The sequence below is a fragment of the Balaenoptera acutorostrata genome, chromosome 11 (genome assembly GCF_949987535.1).
Source record: "Balaenoptera acutorostrata chromosome 11, mBalAcu1.1, whole genome shotgun sequence".
In the NCBI taxonomy this organism is placed as follows: domain Eukaryota; kingdom Metazoa; phylum Chordata; class Mammalia; order Artiodactyla; family Balaenopteridae; genus Balaenoptera; species Balaenoptera acutorostrata.
The window spans coordinates 19,614,296-19,633,218 of NC_080074.1; the positions used below are offsets into that span (position 1 = coordinate 19,614,296).

Here is an 18,923-nt window from a genome sequence, read left to right on the forward strand (position 1 = left end):
GAGCTGGAGATTTCTTTAGAAGCCCTGCAGGTACTTAGGATATAGCTGATCTGTAGGCTGGCATTTGGGAACTAGCCTCTAACCCTGTGGTTCTCAAACTTGTTTGAACATTAGAATCACCTGGAGAGATTTTAAAAGTCCTGATGCCCAGTCTATACTCTGAGCAGTTAAATCATAAACCGTGGGTATGGGGCTGAGGCAGTAGTAATTTTTTTCCAGCTTTATTGAGAAATAATTAACATCCATCACTGTGTAAGTTTAAGGCATGCAGCAGGATGGTCTCATTTACATATACTGTGAAATGATTATCACAGTAGGTTCAGCTATCATCCATCTTCTCATATAGATACAATAAAAGGCAAAAAGAAAATAAAAAAGGAAAAAAAGTTCTCCTTGTGATGAGAACTCATAGAATTTACTCTCTTAAAAAATTTCCCGGGGCTTCCCTGGTGGCGCAGTGGTTGAGAGTCTGCCTGCCAATGCAGGGAACACGGGTTCGAGCCCTGGTCTGGGAAGATCCCACATGCCGCGGAGCAACTAGGCCCGTGAGCCACAACTACTGAGCCTGCACGTCTGGAGCCTGTGCTCCGCAACAAGAGAGGCCACGATAGTGAGAGGCCCGCACACCACGATGAAGAGTGGCCCCCGCTTGCCGCAACTGGAGAAAGCTCTCGCACAGAAAAGACCCAACGCAGCCAAAAATAAATAAATTAAAAAAAAAATTCTATTAAAAAAAAAAATTCCCGTATATCATACAGCAGTGTTGCCTATAGCCATCGTGCTGTAAATTACATCCCTAGTACTTATTTATCTCATAACTGAAAGTTTGTACCTTTGGACCATCTTTCTCCACCTCCCCTTTCCTCCACCCTCTGCCTCTGGTAACCGCAAGTCTGATCTCTTTTTCTATGAGTTTGGTTTTCTGTTTTTGTTGTTGTTTGTAAGATTCCCCATACAAGTGAGATCATACAATATTTGTCTCTCTCCATCTGACTTATTTCACTTAGCATAATGCCTTCAAGGGCTATACAAGTTTTTGCAAATGGTATGACCTCCTCATTTTTTTATGGCTGAATAATATTCCATTGTATATATACCACACTTCTTTACTCATTCATCCACTGATGAACACTTAGGTGGTTTCCATGTCTTGGCTATTGTGGATAATGGCAGCAGTAATTTCAAAGTTCCTCCAGGTGACTGTAATGTGCAGCTTAGGTTGAAGGCCACTGCTCTAAACCAGTGCTGCAAAAACTTTAACCAGTATAAGAACCACTCCATACACAATCCCACAGGGTCAGCAGAGCTCCAGTGGTTCCTAATTGAAAAAGAGGTAGAACTAGGGCCGAAACCCAAATTTCCCCTCCTAGCCAGGGTACTTGCCACCTGAGAAACTGCCAGGCAGCATGGTGAAGGCTACCCTGGGACCACCTGGATCCCTAGTATGTGGCCAGTTGAGGAAGCTCAGACCTATATAGTTCAATAGCCTTAGTCCTTCTGGTCTCAGCTTGGAGGCAAGTTTCAATGGCTTGTTCCTTGTCTTGTTCTCCAGCCTGCTGGAGTCCCAGGGGTATTTTTCTCAGCTCACTGGGCTGTAGACATATTGGCTGTCTTTCATTTTCTCAAATGTATCCTTTTCCTTCCACCTCAGGGCCTTTGCTGTTTCCTCTGCTAGGAATGCTCACTCTCCTTCCCTCTCTCCAGTTCCTCCTTCAAGAAAGGCTTTCCTGGCCCTCCAAATGAGACCAGATTCCCCTATTGTACGCTTGTAGAGCACTTTGTACCTTTCCTTCATCACAGTTATCACAGTTTTAAATTATGTGTTATGTTAATATTTGAATAATTTCTCTAAACAATTCCAATTAAGAGAGAAATCACAGCTCTTTTGCTTAGAACTGTATCCCAGCCACTTGCATTGTGCCTAGAACACAGTAGGGATTCAATGAATACTTGAGTATCCATGCACCACTCTTCCCAGCATTGGAGGTTCCAGGTCCCTTACGTATTCTCCCCACCCCACCCAAGAACATTGCCATTTGCCAAGGCAACCACTTTAGCCCCTGCTAATCTTTAGGTATACACCACCTCCTTTTTGGATCATCATAAGCTCCCAAGTTCTAGACACAGTCAGTCTACCTGAGGCCCCTTCTCCATGTCCAGATATTATTAACAACCTCCTTCCAACCACCAAGCGTTCTGAGCCTCCATGGACCCTTCTTGTTGCTGCCACTCTGGCACTGGCCTGGCAGTCCCCTAGGTGTTTGGTCTTCATCACAGTATTAAGCAGGAAATATTATTGTCGGTGTTCTAGGATATCTTGTGCTCTTTTTGTGTAAAATGAGAATAATAGTATCTACTGCAAAAGGTTGATGGAGAATTAAATGAGGTATTCTGCATCCATAATACACTGCCCAGTCAATAAATATTTAGAATTTTTATTACTACTAATAACTGCAAAAATCCCACTGGTGCTCACTTCGGCAGCACATATACTAAAATTGGAACGATACAGAGAAGATTAGCATGGCCTCTGTGCAAGGATGACCCACAAATTTGTAAAGCGTTCCATATTTTTAATAAAAAAAAAATCCCACTGGACCCCGCAAAATGTCTTAATGCTGCAGTTTGTACTTATTGAATAAGATGATGGGAAGCTAATATGGATTCGATAATAATTTTAAATGAGCTCACGCTTTATTGGTTGTGACAGCAGTAAATCCAATAGTATATCTAGAAGTGGAAAATAATGCTTATTTCCATTTTCAGAAAATGTGTGACATGTCTAAGGATTTAAGGGTCTTTTGCAACAATTCCGTGCCCTATTCCTCCCACACTGGGTTCTCAGGCTGTAAGCTGAAAGTACACACTTCGGGAAATGTTACACATACAGTCTCTCCTCTCTTATTTTCATTTTCCTTTAAGTATTCTCTGTCAAACAAGCTGGAATACTAGCCCTTTCATTAGAAGTTGCTGCTGTTCAGTCATATGAAGGTCAGGACTTTCAGCCCATCTACTTGGGGACAGAAAACTTGGAAGAGGTCAAAGCTGAGCCTTAGTAAGCATGGGAGTAGGGGAAGGGAATCTCACTGTGGTTTCAATCCCACCAGAGAGGTTGTGGGCAAACTAGAGAGGAAAGCAACTCATGCATTTATTTTTTTTTTCACTCAACAAATCTCTATTGAACACCCTACCATGTGCCAGAAGCTGAATTTAGCACTAAGGACTTCCTAGCAGTGTGACCTGAGGCAAGTTAATGATTTTTCCCATCCTCAGGTTGTTGCCTGTAAAATGGAGATGATAATAGGGTTGAGATAGGTATTAACTAAGATAATACGTGCAGGGAGGGACACATAGTCCGTGTGTGATGCAATGAGTATTCACTGCTGCTGCTTTTGTTCACGTGGAACAAGGTGGACGCAGCGTTGCCATCATGACATTTTGAGTCAAATGGGACCCAGAGAAGAGTACGCAGGAAATTACAATAGCAACTGATAGGAGGAGTAGAGGGGGTGCTGTGAGCATAGAGAGGGACACCTAATTCAGACTTCCTAGAGAAAAGGACATTGAAGACTTAAACTGAGACAATAAGGGTGAGTAGTAGTGTTAAAGAAAAAATTATTCTGGTGCCTGTTAAAGATAATAAGGAAGACTTCCTTCAAGAGAATCTATTGCAATGCCTTTTGGCAGAAGGGGAGAGAGCTCAGGCTCAAGTCTGAATACCAAGGGAGTGGAGATTTATAGCCAAGGAGCAGGACGGGGGTCGGTGGATAGAAAATTACTAAGAGGGTAGGATAATTCTCGCGAAACTGACCAAACAGGATTCTTGATGAGGGCAGGCCAAGAGGATCAGATACCGGGGAATGGTGGGTGGGGGATGAGGGCGGTGATCAGATATTGAGGGTGATTCTCCAAATATTGAGGCTGAGGGATTCTAGCTAAATTGACTTCAGAGGATTCTTGCTAAAACTGGACTCTAGAAGGATAGAGACCGAAGCCCACAGTCGAGTCTAGTTGAGCAGAGAGCTCAGAGGACGCTGACTAAAATTTGGTCAAAGAGAGAACCTTTGTCAGTAGTTACACAGTGGAGAGGGTCTGGGTAGAAGTACTACCTCATGGGAAAGTCTCAAGGCAAATAGAAGCACATTCTGTCCTCTCCCACAAATAATAACCCATTTCCAGAGAGGGATTAACCTTTGCTGCACACTGGAATCACCCAGGGATCTTTAAAATATACTGATGCCTAGATCCCACCCCCAGAGGTTCCGAACTAATCAGTATGGTAAGCAGCCTGAGCTCTGGGTTGGTTTTTTGTTTGATTTCCAGATTTATTGAGATATAATTGATATATAATGTTGTTTAAGGTGTGATGATTTGATATGTCTATATATTGTGAAATGTCAACTGCAATAAGGTTACTTAACACATCCTTCACCTCATATAATTACCATTTTGTTATTGTTGTTATACAGCACAATATTGTTAACTATAGTCACCATGCTGTACATTAGATCCCCAGATGTCTTATAACTGGACATTTGTATCCTTCTACCAACATCTCCTCATTTCCCCTATCCCTCAGCTCCTGGCAACCACCAATCTGCTCTCTGTTTCTGTGAGTTGGCTTTTTTAGATTCCACATATAAGGGACACCATACAGTATTTGTCTTTCTCTATCTGACTTATTTTACTTAGCATAATGCACTTAAGTTTCACCCATGTTGTCACAAATGTCAGGATTGCCCTTTTTTAAAGCTGAATAATATTCCAGTGTGTGTGTATATATGTATAAATATATATATATATATATATATATATATATATATATATATATACTATATTTTCTTCATCCATTGATCCATCAATGGTCATTTAGGTTATTTCCATGTTTGGATATTGTGAATAATACTGCAGTGAACTTGGGGTGTAGCTATCTCTATGAGATAGTGATTTCATTTCCTTTGGATAAATATGCAGAAGTGAGATTGCTGGATCATATGGTGGTTCTATTTTCAATCTTTTGAGGAGACTCCCTACTGTTTTCCGTAGTGGCTGTCCCAATTTACATTCCCACCAACAGTGCACTAGGGTTCCCTTTTCTGCACATCCTTGTCTTTTTGATAGCAGCAATTCTAACAGGTGTGAGGTGATATCTCATTGTGGTTTTTATTTGCATTTCCCTGATGATTATTGATGTTGAGCACTTTTTCATGTACTTACTGGCCATTTGTATGTCTTCTTTGGAAAAAAAATGTCTATTTAAGTATTTTGATGATTTTAAAATCAGATCATTTGTTTTTTGGTTTTGGGTTTTTTTTTTTTTTTTTTTTTTGCTATTAAGTTGTATGAGTTTCTTCCATATTTTGGATATTAACCCCTTATCTGATATATGACTTGCAAATATTTTCTCCCATTCCATGGATTGTCTTTTCATTTTGTTGATTGTTTCTTTTGCTGTGCATAAGCTTTTCAGTTTGATGTAGTCAGTCCCACTTGTTTATTTTTGTTTTTGTTGCTTGTGTTTTTGATGTCATATTTTAAAAAAATCATCACCAAAATCAATGCCAAAGAACTTTTCCCCTATGTTTCTTCTAGGAGTTTTATGATTTCAGGTCTTATGTTTAAGTTCTTAATCCATTAGAGTTAATTTTGTAAGTGGTGTAAGATAGGGATCTAATTTCATTCTTTTGCATGTGAGTATCCAGTTCTCCAAACACCATTTATTGAAGACACTATATATTCCCTATTGAGTATTCTTGGCTCTCTTGTCAAAAATTAGTTGACCGTATATTCATGGGTTTATTTCTGGTCACTCAATACAGTTTCATTGGTCTATGTGTTTGTATGCCAGTACTATACTGTTTAGATTATTATAGCTTCATAATACAGTTTGAAATCAGGGAGTGTGATGCCTCCAGTTTTGCACATTCTCAAGATAGCTTTGTGAGAATTATCTCTGGGAGGCAAGGATGGTTCAACACACACAAATCAATAAATGTGACACACCACATTAATAGAATGCACAATAAAAATTATATGATCATTTCAATAGATGCAGAAAAAGTATTTGACAAAATTCAGCATCCTTTCATGATAAAAACTCAACAAACTGGGTGTAGAAGAAAGATACTTCAACATAATAAAGGCCATCTGTGACAAACCCACAACTAACATCATACTTAATGATGAAAAGTTGAAAGCTTTCAGTCTAAGATCAAGAACAAGACAAGGATGTCCACATTCACCACTCATTCATCATAGTACTGGAAATCCTAGCCAGAGCAAACAGGAAAGAAAAAAGGAATTAAAGGCATTCAATTGGGAAACAAGAAGTAAAATTGTCTCTGTTTGCAGATGAGGTGATCCTGTATATAGAAAATTTTAAAGACCCCACCAAAAAAATTGTTAAATCTAAAAAATGAATAAAGTGTCAGGACTCAAAATCAAAATATAAAAATCAGTTGTGTTTCAGTTGTGAACATTTCTTAAGCTTCAGCTATATGCCTTGGGGTAGCTTTCATTTACACTGGGATTTTTCCAAGGTGGTTAAATGAAACATTAAGAGGGTAACATGCATGTTAGCACTAGCCCATGTTTAGTATTTGGTGGATATTCTGTGTGTGGAACTCAGGAGAGCACATCTATAAACATGTATTAGGAAATCAATTCAGTCTAAGTTTGCTGGAGCAAATTAGCTACTGCCCCCAAACTACCAGCTTGCTGTGATAGCTGACTGCTCTTTTGAGGTCATCATCCATTGTCTCAGTGGTGAGGATGAAAAAACAAGGTCAGGACCTACTCTGAAGTGTCTTCAGAGAAAAAGGGATACTGGGTTATCAGATAAAGATTTGTTTGTTTTTGTTGTTATTGTTGTTGATTGCACTTCATTTCTACTCCTATTTGTTATCTCTACTGAGATGTGTTTTGTGGCTGGAGTTAAGGCTTATCGTATATGCATTTGGTATCTTTTAACTAAAGACCCAGAAATCCTCTCTCTGTATACTCTCCAATTTTCCAGCAATCACCATGCTTTGTAGACTTGAGTCAGGTTAGAACACGATACAGAGAGACAGTGATGTCTAAAAGAAAGGGCATTCCAACTTTGCTGGATAGACAGCCCTTCAATCAGGTCCTATGTGTGAAAGTGCTTTGAACTATTAAGCAGGGAGCAACAATTATGTGTGAAGTACTTACACTGCTTCTGGAATGTTCGTGGACAGTACTGTCCAGTAGAACTTTCCATAATAATGGAAATGTTATATAACTGTGCTACCCAATACAGTAGCCACAAGCCCCATGTAGCTATTGAGCAGTTGAAATGTAGCTAGTGTGGCTAAGGAACTAAAGTTTAATTGTATTTAGTTTAATTCGTTTAAATTTAATTGGCCACAGTGCAGTTATAAGGCATGTTGCATGCATTAAAACAAAACAACCTGTAAGGCAAGTTGCATGTGCCTGCCCCCCTTTATAAAAGAGGAGGAAATCTCAGAGAAGTTAAGGAACTTTCCAAGAGTCACAGAGCTAGAAACTGGCATGTGGTCAGACAGGATTTATACCCCCCACTTTTCTCTGATGTCATGCCCAGGGGTTCTTCTTCCACATCAAACTATATAGCACTGTGCTATACTGTACTATACTATATTATATTCTATATTACTATTATTCCTTTGAAATCTATCATTACAACTAAATATTGTAATATGCAGATAGAATAAACTCTAACCCATTCTCTCCAACAGAACAAGATTAGCTAACTTGACTTGTACCGAAGGAGAGAATTCACAACTGTCTATGGATAACTCAGTATCCCCTTTGCTCTGAAGACACTTCAGAGTAGGTCTCGACCTTGTTTTTTCATCCTCATCACTGAGACAATGGACGATGACCTCAAAAGAGCAGTCAGCTATCACAGCAAGCTGGTAGTTTGGGGGCAGTAGCTCATTTCTTCCAGCAAACTTAGACTGAATTGATTTCCCAACACATGTTTATAGATGTGCTCTCCTGAGTTCCACACACAGAGAGCCATTTCCTTTTTGAACAGCTTGACTGGTTACATCTTGTAGTAATTTATCTGCGTGCTCCCTGCCAACTGGTTTGTAGGGAAAACATGTTTGATGCATAACAATAGATCATTTGGGGATAAATCAAACTCTTAATGAAGTCCTGCTTCTCTTCAGCCAGGCATTTTGCTCAGAAGTCTCTCTTGGGCTCTGGTGACTTGAGGAAAGGGAATGTGGGTGCCCCAACCTTCGAGACAAGTAGGCGCACAGAAAGTGATTTTCTCCAAGACAAGACTAACGACACAGCATCCCTGGGGTCCCTTCTCATGGAGTCCAACTGAAACCACTGAAGTTGGATTGGAGACTAGAGCCTGGAGACAGTTCAGATTAGACCTATGTTTGGAAGAAATGAGAGATCTATTTTGCCCAAAGCCTCACACTTTCCTTGGAGGGACGCCATGGCCGCCCACACACCCTTGTCTTTCCCAGTTCCTGTAAGGAAAAGAAAGTTACAAGGAGATAGAAAGTAGAAAGAAAAAGGGAAAAGTGGGGAAAGAGAGAAGAATGAACTGAACAGAAAATCGAAAAGAAAAAAGAAGAAAGAGAAAGGAAGAAATAGTAGGAAGACACTGAGCAGGAAGGATGAGAGAAAGAAGAAAATAAATATATTGAAAATTTCCATTAAAAACCATATGTATCATAAACATTGTTACTAGTTATTTCTAGTTGAGTCCCAGCCATGTGCCAGACTAGGTGCTCCTAAACACTGCTAAGGACCCAGAGAGACTTAGAAAGCTTGAGAAAGCAGTAGTTACTGTCTCCAAAGCCCTTATCCTTAACGTCTACACTACAGATGCCACTAAGAAGCCACACTATCTGTCTTACAGCTATTTTACTCTGGATATCCAGAAGTGGAGGAATCAGAGGCTGAACTGTGGAGGGAAAAGGCACAATGGGAGAGGCAGAGTAGCTGATATAAAATGTTTAATCATATCAGTCTGTCCTCGTCTGAGGACATGCATCACCCATAGACATGCTTAAATGCCAAGTAAAACACGTCTTGCGCTTTGAGTCTGAACTCATGAACTCCCCCCGGGAGCCCTGCAGGGGCTGGTATATGCTTTTCATGGAGTTGGGGGTGCATTTAAAGCTAAATTCTGTGATTGTTTTCTAAGGAGAAAAATGATCTGCGTTGGTGCTTTTCTTTAGTGAATGAGGAACTCTTTCATCAAGTCAACCCCTTTCCTCAGTCTTCTCTGGCCCCCACTGCCTCCAGGATCAAGTCCAAACCCTTTGTCCAGAAATCCAAGGCCTTCCACAGGCTGGCTCCAGACAGCCTTATCAACAGTGTTTTTCCACCACTCTCCACTCTGAACTATCAACTCCAGTAAAGCTGGTCTGCTCCCTCTCTCCTCCTCCCAGACACACACACACACTGGCCCTGAGAGGACAAAGGACGGCTTCTTCAGCTTCCTATGCCTTTGCTCCCGTGATTCCTTCCACCTGGAGTGTTCCTTGCTGCCTCTCACTCTCTTCTAAACCCTATGTAAACTTCAAAGCCCCACTGAAGGCCAGTCTCTTTAGGAAGGGTTCTCTGACCATCCACATCCACAGTGATCTCTTCCTCCTCTGCCCCTTCATGATATTCAGCTTTGGTGCCACTGTGATGGCAGCTACAGGTTGTCATTCAATGATGCCTCAAGTCCCTGGGAAGGAGATTATTCTCTCTGTCCTGCTATGCTCCCAGTTCTCTTGTATTCCTTTTCTTTCCTTGTACTCATGTCCATCAACGTGATCCTGCTGTCGGTGCCTCCTTGTAAATTGGTCTGCATCTGCCATCTCTCCTTCTCATTTGCTAGGAAGCCAGATTACCAAACTGTCCCCAACCCCAGTGAGAGAGAATCGCTTCCTCCCCTCTCTTCCCTCCCTTCTCTTCCCTATGAGGATTGGCAAGTATTTACTATAGCGTTTATTTCATTCTGTTTTTTTATAGAAATTCATGTACGTTTTCTGTCTTCTCCACTGGATCATAAGCTCCTTGACTGTAGGGATTTGGTCATGTTTGTTTCCCTCTCAGTGCCTACCACAGTGGGCAATGTACAAATGATACTCTATAAATACTTATGAAATGTATTTTTATCATTATTGAATTTCTCAATTGTACCTTAAATATAGGCATATATGCTGAATGAAGGCTTAGAGAGCCTTTTTTTTTTAGCACAACCATTTCTGCAGAAACAAGAAAGATCTGAAATATTTAGAGTAGGGGTCTCCTCTCCCCTGTGCATAGGCTTCATTTTCACATGGGCTATTCTCTCACGGTGGAATGGTTCCCTTAAGAAAATTCATGGTATTATTTTCCTAAGAAGGGTGGATATAAGACAAGTGGGGTAAATTTCTCCTAACTCATGGACATCTGAGGAGTAGAAACCAAAGATATCAGCTCTCACCAGAACTAGAACTGAGCATGGCATCAAGGGGCAAATCTGTGCTCTCAAACTCTCAGGGCCACCTGGTGTCTTATCACTGCCTCTTTTGGTGCACAATTTATTCACCTCTCTCAATGGGTTTCCTTCACCATGAAGCTCAGCTCACACAGGGCTTTGTCTTGCTGCAATGCTAAGTGAATTTGGTAATCTCTTCAGTTTTCTCCCCCACTGGCTGGCAACAGTTGCTCAGTTTTCTAATTCCAACATTCTGAGTGAAGAATGTGATTACCCTTGCTTACTTTTCCTTGCCAGGCCAGAAGTCCCTGGCAAGCTTCAGGACGGGCCAACTTTGATTCAGGTGCCATCCCGGGTGAAGTCAGCCACAGGTGAGGTGTGGAGGGCCAGAGGGAGAAGTAACATCAGAGAAAATATGGCTGCCTAAGCCCATCCTGTCAACAGCCCTGTGGGCAGGTTCAAACCCCCTTTCATTGGACTTGTCTCTGAAGACAGACACTGTCATAGCAGGGTAGAAAACATAAATTCCTACAGACAAGCAATATAAATGAGCAAGCAGTCTGGTGTAGAGCAATGGGAGATGGTGGCTCGAGCAATTGTTAACATGTGGAAATGGTGCCAGAGCTTTCCATTTTTAAAGAGGAGCCATAAGTATGGATTTTAGTGTGAAGTTCCTGAGTTTTAAAGCTCATCCAAACTTATCTGTTCAAGCCAAACCAAACTTATCTGTGGGTGATATTAGCCCTGCTGGCTGTCAGTTTGCAGGTCCTACTTTAAAAACTGATGTCCAAGGGCAGATCTTCTGAAAGTAAGGTAAATGACTTATGAGCAACTGGCCCGTTATTATAATTCATTTCCTTTCACTCTAGTTATTTGCATATTAACCCCCCATTATGTGTCTACTGACCAACTTATTAAAATAAGTCACTTGCTTTGTATTGTTTTGAGATTAACACTTGCTTTTGCATCATTTCAGAACACTTCCAAATTCTTGCCCAAGTTCCCATGATACTACCTTCAACTAGGAGAAGACAAGGCTCCAGGAGGATTTAAGTTTGAGGTTTCATAAAACGTCACTTTGGGGATATGATCCTTTGTTAATGACCTTCTCCTCAGGTTTCTCAAAGACCACCCAGGCCTCTGGCTTGAAGATAAAGCCAGGACTAAGGGCCAGCAGGGTAATCAGAAAAAGTAAACCTCATGCCTTGGGAGCTGTAGAAGGTAGATTTTGCAAGGTTGGTCACAGAAGCCAGAACAATGGGCACGTCTGTGTGCTTGGGGAGGTGGTGGAGAGATGGAAACTGGAAACATGTGATTACTGAGTTGACTAAGTTGTTTGCAGGATTATCATGCTTTACTGAAAATTCTCTGGGATGCCCAATGGTTATGGCAAATTTCCAGAGGCAATGAGTCTTGGCTATTCCTTCCAATCAAGAACAAAACTAGCCCACAGGGTGATTGATGCTTAAATATCTCTCCAAGAGAAAGATGGATGTGGTCCATATGATATTTTCGTCAGAAATACCTGGTTTGGGAAGAATCAATGTCAAACATTATTTTTATACCATAAGATTGGGGAAAACAAAGTCCCTGAGGGCCAGTTCAATGTTATATCCCAGAGATGAGCCTTGAGAAATATAGTCAATGCAAACACTGCCTAGAGCATAACTGTTCTGTGGTCTCCCCCTTCTTTTTAAAACCTTTGTGTGTGTGTGTGTGTGTGTGTGTGTGTGCCCCTGTGTGTTTTCTTAAAACACAGTATTTTATAGAAAAGAACACATATTTGTTAAGTGTACCTCTGAACAAATTATCACAAAATGAACATATCCATATAACCACTACCCAGACAAAGAGATAGAATACTATCAGCACTTCAGAAGCTCCCTTACTAAGCCCCCTCCCAGACATTGGCCCCCTCCAACCCACCATAGATAGTCACATCTTGATTTCTAATGCCATAGATTAGTTTTGCCTGTTTTTAACTTCAAATAACAGGAACCATATTGTACATATTTTTCTGTGTGTATTTATTGCAATGGTTGATTCATTTCCTTGCTTTATAACATTCAATCATATGACTATAATGCAATCTTTCCATTTTACTATTGATTAAAATCTGATTTATTTCCAGCTTGGGACCACTAAAAATAATGCTGCTATGAAATTCTCGGTCAGACTTTAGGTACCCATATGGATGAATTTCTGTTTGGTCTATATCTAGAAGTGAAATTGTTGACTCATAGGATAGATGTATTTCAACATGGGTAGATACCATTAAATAATTGTCTAAAATGGTTATACCAATTTACACCAATGTGTAAGAATTCCTTTTGTTTTTCCCTCTCATTCTTTAAAGACAAACTCCATCTCCTACCTCCCCTTCAGGCCTTTCTTGATAACACCACCCCTCATATATTGCCTGCTTCTGCAATTTCTCTAGCACTTAACAGCATTTTCCAAAATGTTCTAATATTGAGTCACTGGGAATACTTGTTAAAATGAAAAATTCCTGGACCCCACCTTGGTAAAGGGCCTGGGGAAGCTGCATGGTTCCTAATTACCCCAGCTGATCATCAGGGGAATTTGAGGAACAGCGAATATCATAGAATTTAAGAGAAATAGATAAAAGTGGTCCCAAGTTATGTTCACTCTAGGTAGGAATAATACTGAAATATGACCCTTCACTTATTCAGCTTCACTAAATATTCTCTTCCTGCCATCCCCTTACCCACGTCTAGCCCCAAGAATTTCAGAAGATGTAGATCCTAGAGACTTCACCTGTTAAACAACCAACTGGACAGCTATGTGGCCTTGCTACTCAAAGTGTGGTCCCTGGACCAGCAGCAGCAGCAGCACTGGGAACCTGTTAGAAATGCAGAACTTCAGGCCCCCCCCCAGACTTACAGAACCAGTGTCTGAAGTTTATTAAGACCCCCAAGTGATCTGTATCCACATAAAAATTTGAGAGGCAGTGCTTTGTTATGTGTGTGAGGGGGATTGTACCAGATGGCCTGGGGGACCCCAGGACTTAAGCAATATAGAAAGGACACGAGCTTTGGAACCAGACAGTCTTCAGTGAGTCTCAGCTAATAGGGAAGTTACCTAATTTCCACCTCATCTAAGGTCATCTGTAAAGTGGAGCTAATAATCCCTACCACACTGAGATGTTGTGGGGATTAATGAAGTGACCTAAGTAAAGTACCTGCTTCATAGTTAGGGTTCCCCCATTGATGGCAATTTGCTTTGCACAGTGCCGGGTACAATAAAAAGTACTCAAAATGCTATCACTACTGTTGGTCTTGGTGGATGTGGTCCAGATAATATTATTATTATTATTATTATATTATTATTAACCTCAAGGAACTTACAATCTAGGAGAAGGAAACACAGTAAATCCATAAAAAGTTTAAGGAAGATGAAAGATTATAACTGCAAAGGGATCTTTCTCCAAGTCAGAGGTCATACAAGAAGGATTCTAAGCATATAAATATTAAATATATTTCAGGGCAGAGCAACTAACATATCTAAGCATTTAGCTTATGCCAGGCATAGATTTAACATTATCTCATTCCATACACCCAACTACAAATGAAATAGATACTATTCAACTTGCTCCCATTTTATAAAGGAAAACAATTGAGCCCCACAAGGTTAGCTAACTTGCCCAAAGTCTCCTTAATGTTAAGTGGTGGAGCCAAAACTTGCTCCACTGACTCCAGAGCACATACTCTTTTTTCTTTTTTTTTTTGATAGGTAAGAAGTGGATTTATTTAGAGAGAAACACACTCCATAGACAGAGAGTGGGCCATCTCAGAAGGTGAGAGGCCCCAGGGTACGGGGTTGTCAGTTTTTATAGGGGTGGGTAATTTCATAGGCTAATGAGTGGGAGGAGTATTCCAGCTATTTCGAGAAGGGGCGGGCATTTCCAGGAATTGGGCCACCGGCCACTTTTTTTTTTTTTTTTTTAAAGATGTGTTTATAATGTGAATGATATATCTAGTATAACATGCTGTGGTTTTTTGTTTTTGTTTTTTTTAAAGAGAGCAGTTGCTTGAGGATAAACAGCTAGTTTTTTTTTAAATTAATTAATTAATTTATTTATTTATGCCTGTGTTGGGTCTTCGTTTCTGTGCGAGGGCTTTCTCTAGTTGCGGCAAGCGGGGACCACTCTTCATCGCGGTGCGCGGGCCTCTCACTATCGCGGCCTCTCTTGTTGTGGAGCACAGGCTCCAGATGCGCAGGCTCAGTAGTTGTGGCTCACGGGCCCAGTTGCTCTGCGGCATGTGGGATCTTCCCAGACCAGGGCTCGAACCCGTGTTCCCTGCATTGGCAGGCAGATTCTCAACCACTGCGCCACCAGGGAAGCCCCACCAGCCACTTTTTGATCCTTACGGTTGGCCTTGAAACTGTCATGCCTCCTGTGGGTGTGTCATTTAGCTTGCTGATGTGTATACTGAGGCTCAAGGTCTAGTGGAAGTGTCCGCCACCTTGGGCCCATTTAGTTCTAGTCGGTTTATGTCATGTCCTTGGGCTATGTCATTCTTTCAAAGGTTGTGTCCTGCCCGCTTCCCTCCTGTTTCATTCCCCCCTCAGAGATTTTATCCCATATTCTCATGGGAAGCAGAAGGGCGATGGTCCATCTTCTCAAGGCTGAGTAGGGCTGTCGACCCTGCCTGTCAGGGAGTAAAAATCTCTGGATGCAGAGCACATACTCTTAATGGTGGTGATGCTGATCAATTTTCTTCAAGTGATTTAAGATTCTATGAAAGCAAGGGAAACAACTGCGGCTGGAGTGAGTTGAGGGGCTTCACAGAAGAGACTATGATTCACCTGGAGCTATACAGACTCATTAGAATTGGACAGAGAGGTATTTGAGAAAAAGATATGCTTATAATACTGGCAACACTTTGGATGCAAAACTATGTCTCAGTTCACAAAGTGTGTTCACAAACACTCATTCAGGGCTACTAAGATGGAATATAAATTGTCCCTGCCTTGATAATCTTAAAGGCTATAGCTTCTAATTTAATCCTGCAACTACCATATAAAGTTATCTCTGTTTTGCAGAAGAAGGAAAAGAGAAGTTCAGTGGCTTGCATAAGACAAGGGGAATGGAAGGTGCTGATGCTGGAACTTGAATTCAGATCTTCAGAATTTAAGTTTAAGGCAACGATCATTTGTTCCTTTAGGAAGATCTAGAGGCTAGAGTGACCAATCTTTATGGTTTGCTTGGAATAGAAGAGTTTCCCAGGATGCAGGACCTACAGGAAATTCCCAGGTAGACCGGGATGAGCTGGCCACCTCAATAGAGACCTAAACACAAAATCCACGCTTGTTGTAAGATGCACCTTTGGTTGAACCAAAGGGTTTTTTGTGCTAAGGTAGGGTGTGCTGTTCTCACCAATCAGAGATCCAATACCGCACACTTCACCTGCTCTCTGCTTAGTCCCCAGCAACATAATGGCCAAAGGGATAGGTTTCCTCTGAGCACTGACTGTAGTTCAAAATTTTCTCTCTACTTGCTTCTTCCCTCCGAATTTGCTACGGTGTGTGTCTAGGGCATGCGACGTGCCAACACAGTGATGAACAGAACAGGTAAGACTCTTGCTTTCACAGGACTTACTTTCTTAGCAGGGCTTTAAAAATGGCTGGGGGCAATGGTGCGGGGGAGGTTGGGTGGAAGAGATTCTGGAAGAGCAGGAGATCATTCACATCACATCAGAAAGACTTTCTGACAACCAGAAATGAATCCTGGTTCTAATATTGGGGGTGACCTTGCATAAAAAGACATCATCTTTGTATTGCTTCATGGTCTGACTACTGACTGTTCCAATAGAGAAAGTAGCCAGCGGACTGACCTTTGCTTTCACAACAGATCATAGTAGATGTGAGGTGAATGTAGTATCTTAACAATGTTGAAAAGGGGCCACTTCTAGGGGATGTTTCTTGGGAGCAAATTCATTTCCCAGTAGCCTGCAGTGTACAACCCATGCATATGGGCATGCCAGCTCTTGTTGGATATGTTTTCCATGAGGGAAATGGTAAGCAAAATGAGTCTAAATGCTAGATGGGGTAGGTAGGTGGTGGTCCAGGCAGGGGGCAGTGATGAGAACTTCTCCGCAGGGAGGTCATGCTGCCTTGGTTCCTCTGGCTCTCCCAGGAGTTTTGGGGCTTAAAAATATGAGTCCTCCAATGTCTTAATGGACAAGGATTGAATGATCAAATTCACGCATCACTGGCAGCAGCATAAGCGAACGTCCAGAGGACTTATCCCAGAAAACAGGGAGGATCCATTTCAAGTTCTAAGACCAACTGAAGCTTGGCATTCCCTGACAAATGTGTTCCAGCTGGTTTCAATCCACACGAGACACCAGTACGTGTGTGCACGCATGTTTGTGTATCTACTTATTAAAGAAAATGCACTTGGTACGCAGGAGACGTCCATTCATCTTCCTCTTGCTTGAATGGCTGTCTCCTGGAGAGGAAGATCCATTAAATGTCAAGAGTAGATTATAACTCTGGGCAGTCCAAGGAGATGAGGTAGGTAGCTGGCTTTTGCAGAAGGGAATTTAGAAGATTATCAGAACACCTAATTAGAAGATATTTTGTTAAGCTCTTCCTGCCCACTTCCCTATAGATAATGGTCAAGCTGTGGGGCCGTGCGTGCTCTGTTCCTTGAGGGAAGCAGGCAGCATCCTTGGCCTGATGCACCCTTCAAGTTAGTGACTCGAAGTAAACAACTGATTTCACTAATCTCGGAGGCCTTTCTCTGGTGTCTAATAAGTATAGACTTCCTCTCAGCATTTCCCTCTTCTCCGTGGCTCCCTTATGAAATGTGATGCTAGCTGTAGAGTTGGAAGGACAAAGGAACTGAGTAAGTGTAATTTATTATCCAGGATTGTTTTCAACCTTTTTCCAATTATACACATTTTTCTTTTGGCTTTGGCAGACCTGCCTTTATGAGGCTGTTCTTCTGGTCACTAATGGGCTGAAAAAATGGGCCCCAAGTATTCCTTAAGGGATGTGTTACTGGCCTTTAGTAACTTGTCTATGGCATTAGCTCTGTTGAATACAGTTAATTAAATGAGAAAACTAATACTGACTCCTGCTTCTCCCCCACTGTCTGCCCTCCCGCCCTCCACGTACACCAAGGCTTAATATGGGATCATTTCATTTAGGGACCAGAAAGCTGTCAGAACAACAGAGATGGAAGCCCAGACTGGGTTGGGTGTACTCATTGGAATTTGTTTATTTTTTCTCACCCACTGGGGAGAAATGATGGGCTTAGGAAAGACAGAAGGCCTGCAGTTTAAAATCATGGGGGCAAAAAACAATGGGCTGGGTGACAGGGACTCTGGTTTATGGTCCTGGGTTGGAGGCTGATTTGATGTGTGACCTTGAATAAATCATTCATCTCACTGTATTTCAAGTTCCTGATCTGTAATGGGGGGAGTAATGAGACACCACCACCTCCCCCCACCATTGTCTAATGGATTGGTTGTGAATCTGAGGCTCATTTCTTTATCCCGCTCACTTACCTGTGGGCATTCCCCAGGATTCAGGATTTGTGCCCCATTGTTTTCATGTCATCCTTCAGTGATCTTACCCTTTCTCAGAGCGTTAGGGCTGGCATTTTTGCAGGTGACCACAAAATCTGTATCACCAACTTCAACTTCTCTCCCAAGATGCGATCTTATTTAGCCAAAATGTTCATTGGAAATTTTCTAGGTGGATGATTTGCTTTATGAGATTTACTTCTCTATCAAAACTCACCCAGGCCACACTTCAATCTTTATATAGGAACCACAGGCATGGCCTAAACAGGGTGTGGGCTTCGAGTGCTAATTCAGTACTTCTAACTCTGTGACTTGAGTAAGTCACTCATACACACCAAGCTTGAAATGGAGATGGTCAGTTACCTGTAAATGGAAAAGTCTTGGCAGACTACCTGTTACATCACAGACACTCAATAAATAATATCATTCGTCCTATCCTTGAGCTCATTTGGAATTTACATAATGCCTTCAACTCAGATTATCTTTTATGTCTATTACACAAAGTTTTCAAATACAGAGCAAAGTATACAAACAGCTGACTGTCCAGTAACGTTCTGGACACTGAGCCTTGTTTTCCCATTGAATTCCATTACTAATTTGGAGATAAGTCCTGTTGCAGACAAAAATAACTTTTAAGTTATCCCAAATTGGTAAGGATATATGCAATATATATGTAAGAATACAGCAGTTTCTGAAGCACAAGAAGAACCATGAAATGCTTGTGATAAAATGTTAGTATTAACATGAAAAAATTCATCATTCACAGAAAAACATATGGAAACTGAAAATACCATGTCTAAATTGTGGAAAACAGTGCAATACAGAAGTTTCCTTCTTATCAGATTTGGGAAATTTTCTTACTGATTTTAAGGTACTTTAGCACTGGTGGTCTCCTAGCTAATCAAGGCACAGTCTATATTACCTTT

The 18,923-nt window shown here is 41.4% G+C and overlaps 1 non-coding gene across 1 annotated transcript; it reads left to right on the forward strand.

Annotated features, from left to right (window-relative positions):
• The first annotated feature begins 2,468 nt into the window (after positions 1 to 2,468).
• Positions 2,469 to 2,575, forward strand: LOC114238382 (U6 spliceosomal RNA). Its single transcript, XR_003623771.1, has one exon. It is a non-coding gene; the product is annotated as a U6 spliceosomal RNA (small nuclear RNA).
• Positions 2,576 to 18,923: the final 16,348 nt, after the last annotated feature.